Consider the following 10,045-nt stretch of genomic DNA (forward strand, 5'->3'; position numbering starts at 1 on the left):
GGTACGGCTCCCTTTCTCATAAACACAATGGGGAAAATGAAATTGAACGTTATACAATATGTGTTAGTTTTCCACCGAAACAGGCTGTTTCTTGACTGACAATAACCGATACAATCAGGTGGGAGCAACGTGAAGTGGGGTGTTATAACTCTGCTCTGATATGGCCAGCTCAATGGGAACTCTGGACTGTCCAGAGGGGATGGAGCCATTTGAGGATTAGTTGGCCAGTCCTGGTGAGGTAGAATCAATCGATAAATGGTATGTATTGAGTACTTTCTGTGTGCAGAGAACTGTACTAAGTGCTTAGGAGCGTACCATACAACATGGTTGGTAGACACGTTCCGGGCCCACCATGAGTTTAAACTATCCTAAATAGGAATACTCTTCCTTCCCACTTTCTCTACTGCCTTTCCTATCGATCCATCAAAGACATTTATTGAGCACCTTCTGAGAGCCGAGCACAATACTAAGAACTTGTGAGAGTCCAACAGAGGTGGTAGACCTGATTCCTGTCCTCAAGGATCTTTCAATCCTGAAGACAGACATTAAAATACATTACAGGAAAGGAATACGGGGAGCAACTAAGTATAAGAATATATTCTTAAGTGTCACAAGGAAGAGGGTTGAGTGAGTATCATAGTGTTTGGGGGTAAAGACTCAAGTTCAGGGTGATGTAGAAGGGGGGAAATTCATTCATTTATTCATTCAATCGTATTTATTGAGCGCTTACTGGGTGCAGAGCACTGTCCTAAGCACTGGGGAAGTACAAGTTGGGAATATATAGAGACAGTCCTTACCCACCAATCAATCATATTTATTGAGCGCTTACTGTGTGCAGAGCATGGTACTAAGCGCTTGGGAAGTACAAGTTGGCTACATATAGAGACAGTCCCTACCCAACAGTGGGCTCACAGTCTAAAACGGGGAGACAGAGAACAAAACCAAACATACTAAGAAAATAAAATAAATAGAATAGATATGTACAAGTAAAATAAATAAATAGAGTAATAAATATGTACAAACATATATACATATATACAGGTGCTGTGGGGAAGGGAAGGAGGTAAGATGGGGGGATGGAGAGGGGGACGAGGGGGAGAGGAAGGAAGGGGCTCAGTGTGGGAAGGCCTCTTGGAGGAGGTGAGCTCTCAGTAGGGCCTTGAAGGGAGTAAGAGAGCTAGCTTGGCGGGTGGGCAGAGGGAGGGCATTCCAGGCCCAGGGGATGACGTGGGCTGGGGGTCGATGGCGGGACAGGCGAGAGCGAGGTACGGTGAGGAGATTAGCGGCGGTGGAGCGGAGGGTGTGGGCTGGGCTGTAGAAGGAGAGAAGGGAGGTGAGGTAGGAGGGGGCGAAGTGATTTACAGTCTTGAAGCCCAGGGTGAGGAGTTTCTGCCTGATGCGCGGATTGACTGGTAGCCACTGGAGATTTTTGAGGAGGGGAGTAACATGCCCAGAGCGTTTCTGGACAATGACAATGCGGGCAGCAGCATGAAGTATGGATGGGCTTACAGTCTAGAAGGGGGAGACAGACAACGAAACAAAACCCGTGGACAGGTGTCAAGTTGTCAGAACAAATAGAATTAAAGCTAAATGCACAAAATGGGATGTGGAGATAAAAAATGAGTTAGGGAAGGCTTCCTGAAGGAGATGCGATCCCAACAATTAATGTCTGTCTCCCTTCTAGACTGTAGGCTCGTTGTGGGCAGGGAATGTGACTGTTATATTCATTCATTCACTTCATTCAATCAATCGTATTATTGAGCGCTTACTGTGTGCAGAGTACTGTACTAAGTGCTTGGGAGAGGACAATACAACAATAAACAGATACAATCCCTGCCAGCATGTTTACAGTCTAGATGAGACTGGGGGGTTGGGGGTGGGTGTTGGACATAGCCCCTGTCCCTCAATGGGGCTCACACTCTTAAACCCCATTTTTCCGATGAGGAAACTGAGGCTCAGAGAAATGAGGTGAATTCCCTTAGGTCACCCAACAGACAAGGAGTGGAGCTGGGATTAGAACCCAGGTCTTCTGACTCTCGGTCCTCAACCCCATTTTACCGACAAGGGAACTGAGGCCCAGAGAAGCGAGGAGACTCACCCAAGTGTCCCGCGACAGAGAAGGAGTGGAGCGGGGATTAGAACTAGGGGCCACGCTGCTTCTTCTTACATTGTTATCTTCTAGACTGTGAGCCCACTGTTGGGTAGGGACTGTCTCTATATGTTGCCAACTTGTACTTCTCAAGCGCTTAGTACAGTGCTCTGCACACAGTAAGCGCTCAATAAATACAACTGATTGATTGATTGATTGATTATGGTGTACTTCCCAAGCTCTTAGTACAGTGCTCTGCACACAGTAAGTGCTCATTAAAAATGATTGGCTGACTGATGGTAGAGTTTTGAAGATGAGGCCCTCTCTCTTCCCCATGTCCTTAGTGCTCCTCCTTTACCTCCTCTGACTTCCTAAGGGCAGCCAGCCCTAGAGAAACAAGCCGCTCGATGACCCTCGCAAACTCAGACAAGGAGACTCGATGTCCCTTGTGTTAGACCGGGTGGGTGCCCTAATGAGACATTCCCAGATCCCCCAAGCTGCGATGGTTTTTGCCAGTCAACCCCTGTTCTTCTTCCTGGACCTTTCCAATCCCTTCCACGATCTTTCTCAAGGACGTGAAACTCAGCAGCAGGAGCAGAGGTAAAGGAGGACTGCCTCCCCATGCCCCATCCATATTCAGTCAGTAAATTATACTTATTGAGTGCTTACTGTGTGCAGAGCACTGTACTAAGTGCTTGGGGAAGTACACTACAACAATAAAAAACAGCCGCATTCCCTGCCCACAACAAATTGGGGTAGGGAAGACATGAGATGAGAGTTTCATTCATTCAATCGTATTTACTGAGTGCTTACTGTGTGCAGAGCACTGTACTAAGCACTTGGGAAGTACAAGTCGGCAACATATAGAGATGGTCCCTACCCAACAGCGGGCTCACAGTCTAGAAGGGAGAGACAGACAACGAAACAAAACATATTAACAAAATAAAATAAATAGAAGAGTAAATATGTTCAAGTAAAATAGGGTTTTGAGGTGGAATGGGGAGTTCTTTGCCATCCTAAAATAAATCAGCATCAAACAGCTGGTCTCGTACAGGTTTTTTTAATCTCTCTGCCTCCCCATCTGAAGAGGAAATATCCGAGTAGACTGGGACTGGGTTAGGCCACAGAGGGTGAAGGCGGCAACTGGAGGAGAAAGGGAAGGAGGAATCTACACAGCAGAACCCTGCCCACATCGTTACTGTTGCTCCTGCTACTGCTGGGACTTTCCATGATCGGACCCCAGCTGCTGATGGGATAAGAGATCCCGGAGGGGACAGGCCACAGTGGAAGGAGTAACTGTGAACGGAAGAGGGATGGGAAACAGGAAGGCGAGTGTTGGGAGTGAGGACAGGAAACTTGTGATGGAAGTGGTCCCCTACATTGTAAACGCCCCAGCGTGGCCTAGAGGAAGCTGTCCGGGCCTGCAGGTCTAAGGACTTGCAGAGAAGCAGCGTGGCTCAGTGGAAAGAGCACGGGCTTGGGAGTCAGAGGTCATGGGTTCAAATACCGGTTCCACCACTTGTCAGCTGTGTGACTTTGGACAAGTCACTTCACTTCTCTGTGCCTCAGTTCCCTCATCTGTAAAATGGGGATTAAGATTGTGAGCCCCACATGGGACAACCTGATCACTTTGTATCCTCCCCAGCGCTTAGAACAGCGCTTTGCACATAGTAAACGCTTAACAAATACCAAAATTATTATTATTATTATGAAGGACCTGGGTTCTAATCCCAGTTCTTCCATTTTCTTGCTGGGTGACCTCAGACAAGTCCCTTCACTTCTTCAATGGTGAAGCAGCATGGTGTAGCACATAGAGCATGGGCCTGAGAGTCAAAAGGTCATGGGTTCTAATCTAGGCTCCACCACTTGTCTGCTGTGTGACCTGTGTCACCTCTCTGTGCCTCAGTTACCTCATCTGTAAAATGGGGATTGAGACTGTGAGCCCCTCGTGGGGCCTGTGTCCAACTCTATTTACTTGTATCTACCCCGGTACTTAGTACAGAGCCAGATGCAGAGTAAGTGTTTAACAAATGCCACAATTATTCTTATTGTTATAATAATGTTGGTATTTGTTAAGCACTTGCTATGTGTCAAGCAATGTTCTAAGTGCTGGGGAGGATACAAGGTAATCAAGGTTGTCCCACGTGGGGCTCACAGTCTTAATCCTCATTTTACAGATGAGGGAACTGAGGCAAAGAAAAGTTAAGTGACTTGCCCAAAGTCACACAGCTGACAAGTGGTGGAGCCGGGATTCTATAATTCTATATTCTATGATTCTATAACTCATTTTCCTCATCTGTAAAATGGAGATTAAATGCCTATTCTCCCTCCAATTTAGCCTGTGAGCCCCATGTGGGAGAAGGATTATGTCAGGCCTGATGATCTTGAATCTACCTCAGTACTTAGCACAGTGCTTGATCTGGAGTAAGTGCTCAACCAAGACCACAATTTGTATTGTCAATCAATCACAGTCACTGAGCACTTACTATATAGACAGCAGTGTACTACACACTTAGGAGAGCGCAATACAACAGAATTAGCAGACACGTTCCCTGCCCACAATGTATATGAGGCTGTATTGGACTCTCCCAAACATTCAGCAAAATGTTCTAAGCCCATTAAGCACTCAATAAATACCACTGATTGACTGGGATTTAGACTGCGCAATATTTACCCTGGTGAAGGAAAGTCAGATGCCTTGTCAGGAACCTGAAACTAAATTCAGAGCTGTTGGTGCAATCATGCTTAATTCAATAGTAAATAAAGGGCTTCATGGATTCATGTTGAATAGTCAAAGATGGTGCATTCAAAGCAGAATATTGAAGGACAGAATTCCCTGAACAGCTTAGCGGGTTTCTTAATATTACATCTAAAGGATAAATGAATGATTTGGATTCATTTAATGAATTTAGAGTAAATGTTTCATCTCCCATCTGTATAGTTTCCATTTAGCTAAAAGCCGTAAAAGTCGTTCTTTTTTCTAAAAACATCATTCTGCACACATCTTCCCATTCCTCAAAATACTTCCAGGGCTTACCCATCCATCTCCACATCAAGTAGAAACTCTGCCCTGGTGAATTTAAAGCTTTCCATTCGTGCTCTCCCTCCTAGCTACCCTGGTTTCTCTGGCACTGCAACTCAGCCTGCGCACTGCATCCCTCTAAATCCAGTCTCCTCACCATGCCTCCATTTTTCTCTCTTGCCGTCAACTCTTTGCTCACATTCTCCCTCCCCAATCGTATCATTTATTCATTCATTTCACTCAATCGTACGAATCCAGCAGACCATTACTCTCCTCATCTTCAAAGCCCTACTAAAATCACATTTCTTCCGGGAAGTCTTCCCTGACTCATCTCTCCTCTTCCCACCTTATTCTCATTCCCTACTGCATCCCTAACGCACTTGAATCCTTACCCCGAAAGCAGAGTGGCCTTTAGAAAAGCAATGTTTCCTCGAGGAAAGAGCTCAGGCCTGGGAATCAGAGGACCCGGGTTCTAATCCCACTTCTGCCACTGGCATGTTGTTTGACTTTGGGCAAGTCACTTAACTTCAGTTCCCAGCTGGGGATTTTTTAAATACTTTTTCTCCCTCCTACTTACAAGGTGAGCCCCATGTGGGATCTGATCATTTTGTATTTACCCCAGCACTTAATACAATGCTTGGCACATAGTAAATGCTTCTAAATCATTTATTTATAATCATGTCTGTCTCCCCGGTTAGACCATAAATTTGTTGAGGGTAAGGAATGTGTCCATCAACTCTGTTGTTTTACACTCCCCCAAGTGCTTAGTACAGTGCTCTGAACACAGTAAGTGCCAAATAAATATAATTTATTGATTGTTTAACAATTATTATCATGGTTATTATTATTATTATTTCTCTTATTTTAATACTTACCATACCCCCACCTGCACAGGATTAATGTACACCCTGAAACTGTGCTACCTATAATTTATTTCAATATCTGACGCCCCTCCTCATCCCCACCAATTGATTGTAATATGGCATGGTATTGCATCTGCTTCTCTTTTGTACTTTGCCGAGCACGCAGTGTAGTGCTCTGCACAAAGGAACTGACCAGTAAATAACGCCAATAGACTATGCAATTAATTATGATACAATAACTTCATTTAATGATAGTTGAATCAAACCCTCATCCTTCATCTTTCCTCCAAATGTGCATGACCATTTCTGGGTGTGCTGGCACTTGGGACTGGTAATTTGTCACAGACCGTGCTTCCCTTCTTTCAGGAGTCATAAATCACATCCTCAATCTCCTTTAAGCAAGTCAGTCAACCGGTCTGTGCCGGCCTGAGCCATTTGGAAGATGTGTGTCTAGGTAAACCCATAGTCTGTCTTGGATATACACTTTTCTTTAAAATAATGGTTTCATCAGAGTCTCAGATATGACTAGTGTCATAAAAACTCTGCGATTGTGGAGGCCCCATTAGGGTAGGTTGTTAAGTTGGCTCAATATCGCTATCTAAAATACCTGTGTTCGGGGATGCTGGGGTTTTCTAATCAGGGATTAACAACTGATGAATCAATCAATCATTTGATGGTATATACTGAGCCTTTACTGAGTGCAGAGCACTGTACTAAGGGCTTGGGAGAGTTTACAAGAGTTAGTAGACCTGATCCCTGCCCTCAAGAAGTTTACAATCTTGTGGGAGGAATTTCCCATCTATAATCAGCGAATTTCAAGGCTGAATTTCAATGTTTACTGAATTCTGTATTATCTTATGATTTTATCATTGAAAAATAACGTCCTAAAATAAAGACTGTAGACAACTTTCTACCTGAATGTCCAGATATAACTAAAGACATTGTCATTTCTAACTTGATGACCTGCTTCAGCCAAGCGGCCATCTGCTTCACCAAAGAACGAGTCTTTTTGTTCAAACTAGCTCCATTTCCCACCTACTGAATTGTATTTTAAGGGCAGCAAGCTCATCCCTGATGCTCGGTAACCAAACGTTCTCCCTACCCTCTGACCCTTTAATTCTGCCCCTCTACCCCACTTTAAATTACTCCCATGAGAAACAGCATGGATTACAGAAAAGAGCACAGGATTGGAAATGGAGAGACATGGTGTCTAATCTTGGCTCCACAATTTGCTTGCTGTGGCCTTTGGTAAGTCACAACTTATTTGTGTCTCAGTTTGCTCATAATAACAATAATAATGATGATGATATTTATTAAGTGCTTATTATGTACCAAGTATTGTTCTAAGTGCTGAATAATAACAGTATTTGTTAAGTGCTTAATATGTGCAAAGCACTGTTCTAAGCATGGCGGAGGGTACAAGGTAATCAGGTTGTCCCACATGGGGCTCTCAGTCTTGATCCCCATTTTTCAGATGCAGTAACTGAGGCACAGAGAAGTGAAACGACTTGCCCAAAGTCACCCAGCTGACAAGCGGCAGAGTGGGGATTAGAACCCATGACCTCCGACTCCCAAGCCCAGGCTGTTTCCATTGATGTTAAGTGCTTACTATGTACCAAGTTCTGTTCTATGCGCTGAATAATAATGACATTTGTTAAGCACTTAATATGAGCAAAGCACTGTTCTAAGCACTGGGGGGATACAAGGTAATCAGGTTGTCCCACATGGGGCTCTCAGTCTTGATCCCCATTTTCCAGATGATGGAACTGAGGCACAGAGAAGTGAAGCGACTTGCCCAAAGTCACACAGCTGACAAGTGGCAGAGTGGGGATTAGAACCCATGACTTCTGAATCCCAAGCCCGGGCTCTTTCCACTGATATTAAGCGCTGATATTATGTACCAAGTTCTGATATTATATTTCTGATCTGATATTATGTACTGATATTATGTACCAAGTTCTGTTCTGTGCGCTGAATAATAATGACATTTGTTAAGCACTTAATATGAGCAAAGCACTGCTCAAACACTGGGAGGATACAAGGTAATCAGGATGTCCCACATGGGGCTCTCAGTCTTGATCCTCTTTTCCAGATGAGGTAACTGAGGCACAGAGAAGTGAAGCGACTTGCCTAATGTCACGAACTGACAAGCGGCAGAGTCGGGATTGGAACCAATGACCTCTTACTCCCAAGCCTGGGCTCTTTCCACTGAGCCATGTTCTTCTCATCTCGAAAATGGTGAGCAAATACCTGTTCTCCCTTCCCCTAGAGTGTGAGCCCCATGGAACTTTGTACAACTGGAGTTCATTGAATCCACCCCATGGTTTTCCCTCTCAGGATCCCACCTGGAAAGTTTCCAGTACTCTACCGGTCTTGGCTACGGGAGGGAGAGTCAAGCAGAGGCCTATCCATTCCATTCCTAGCTTGGCCAGTGGCTACCAAGTGGAAGGCAATCTGCTACAAGTCAAAACTCACCCGTGCCATGGCAGAGAATCGAGGGAGGAGACTCAGGTTTACTGCGCTGAAGAAGGCAACGGTAAACCACTTCTGAATTTTAACCGAGGAAAGTCAGTGGATCCACTACCAGAACGATTGCAGATGGAGGTGGGGCGTTCTGGGAGAGATGTATCCGTGGCATCGCTGTGTGCCAGACACAACTCAACAGCATAAGACAAGACAAGTAGCGTGGCTCAGTGGAAAGAGTCTGGGCTTGGGAGCCAGAGGTCATGGGTTCTAATCCCCGCTCCACCACTCGTCAGCTGGGTGACTTTGGGCAAGTCACTTAACTTCTCTGAGCCTCAGTTCCCACATCTGTAAAATGGGATTCAAGACTGTGAGCCCCATGTGGGACAACCTGATTACCTTGTATCCCCCCAGTGCTTAGAACCGTGCTTGGCACATATTAAGCACTTAACAAATGTCGTTATTATTCAGCGCTTAGAACAGTACTTGGTACATAGTAAGCGCTTAACATCAGTGGAAAGAGCCCGGGCTTGGGAGCCAGAGGTCATAGGTTGTAATCCCGGCTCCACCACTCGTCAGCTGTGTGACTTTGGGCAAGTCACTTAACTAACTTCTCTGAGCCTCAGTTCCCTCATCTGTAAAATGGGGATTAAGACTGTAAGCCCCCCATGGGACAACCTGATCACCTTGTATCCCCCCCCAGAGCTTAGAACAGTGCTTTGCACATAGTAAGCGCTTATCAAATGCCATTATTATTATTATTATTATTATTATAAGAGAAGACCCCATAGTTAGGGGAGTGCTTGAAATATAGTAAGCATTGACCAAATAACATTTTCATTATTATTGTTTCCCCCACTATTATTTTACTACTCACTCTACCCCCACCCCTACAAGATTTATGTCCTGATACTGTGCTGCTTGTACATATTTATTACTCTATTTATTTATTTATTTTACTTGTACATATTTATTCTATTTATTTTATTATGTTAATATGTTTTGTTTTGTTGTCTGTCTCCCCTTTCTAGACTGTGAGCCCGCTGTTGGGTAGGGACCGTCTCTATACGTTGCCAACTTGTACTTCCCAAGTGCTTAGTACAGTGCTCTGCACACAGTAAGCGCTCAATAAATACGATTGAATGAATGAATCAATCTAGAATTTAGTTATAGATTGTTTCCATGTTTTCTCACAGTTCCCATATACCCCTCTGCCTCCACCCCTACATGCACTGCTATGAATCTCAATGATCTTGTCATGAACTGATGCCACTTTTTGAGTCGTGATTTTTTTTTTCAGCAAAGTATATACTTGTTTCACAGTCGGCCTGCTCCTTTCCTGGATGACAATCCCCTCCAACCACTGCTGCTGAGAGAATGAGGCACAGCAGGAGGCTGCTGTCATTTTCCACCCCTGCTGCAGGTGGGGAAAGCTGGCCCAGGAATGGGGACACACACACACACACACACACACTATATATATATATATATATACACAATGTATATATATATATATATATATATATATATATATATATACATACTATATACTATACACTATATATATACACAATGGTCTCCAGGTGGGAGAGAAGATGGGGTCCAGAG

The 10,045-nt window shown here is 44.4% G+C and overlaps 1 non-coding gene across 1 annotated transcript; it reads left to right on the forward strand.

Moving 5' to 3' along the window:
* Positions 1-8,301: 8,301 nt before the first annotated feature.
* Positions 8,302-8,439, forward strand: LOC119932691. The gene has a single exon (XR_005452432.1). It is a non-coding gene; the product is annotated as a small nucleolar RNA SNORA7 (small nucleolar RNA).
* The last annotated feature ends 1,606 nt before the right edge of the window (positions 8,440-10,045 follow it).

The sequence above is a fragment of the Tachyglossus aculeatus genome, chromosome 9, assembly GCF_015852505.1.
Source record: "Tachyglossus aculeatus isolate mTacAcu1 chromosome 9, mTacAcu1.pri, whole genome shotgun sequence".
In the NCBI taxonomy this organism is placed as follows: domain Eukaryota; kingdom Metazoa; phylum Chordata; class Mammalia; order Monotremata; family Tachyglossidae; genus Tachyglossus; species Tachyglossus aculeatus.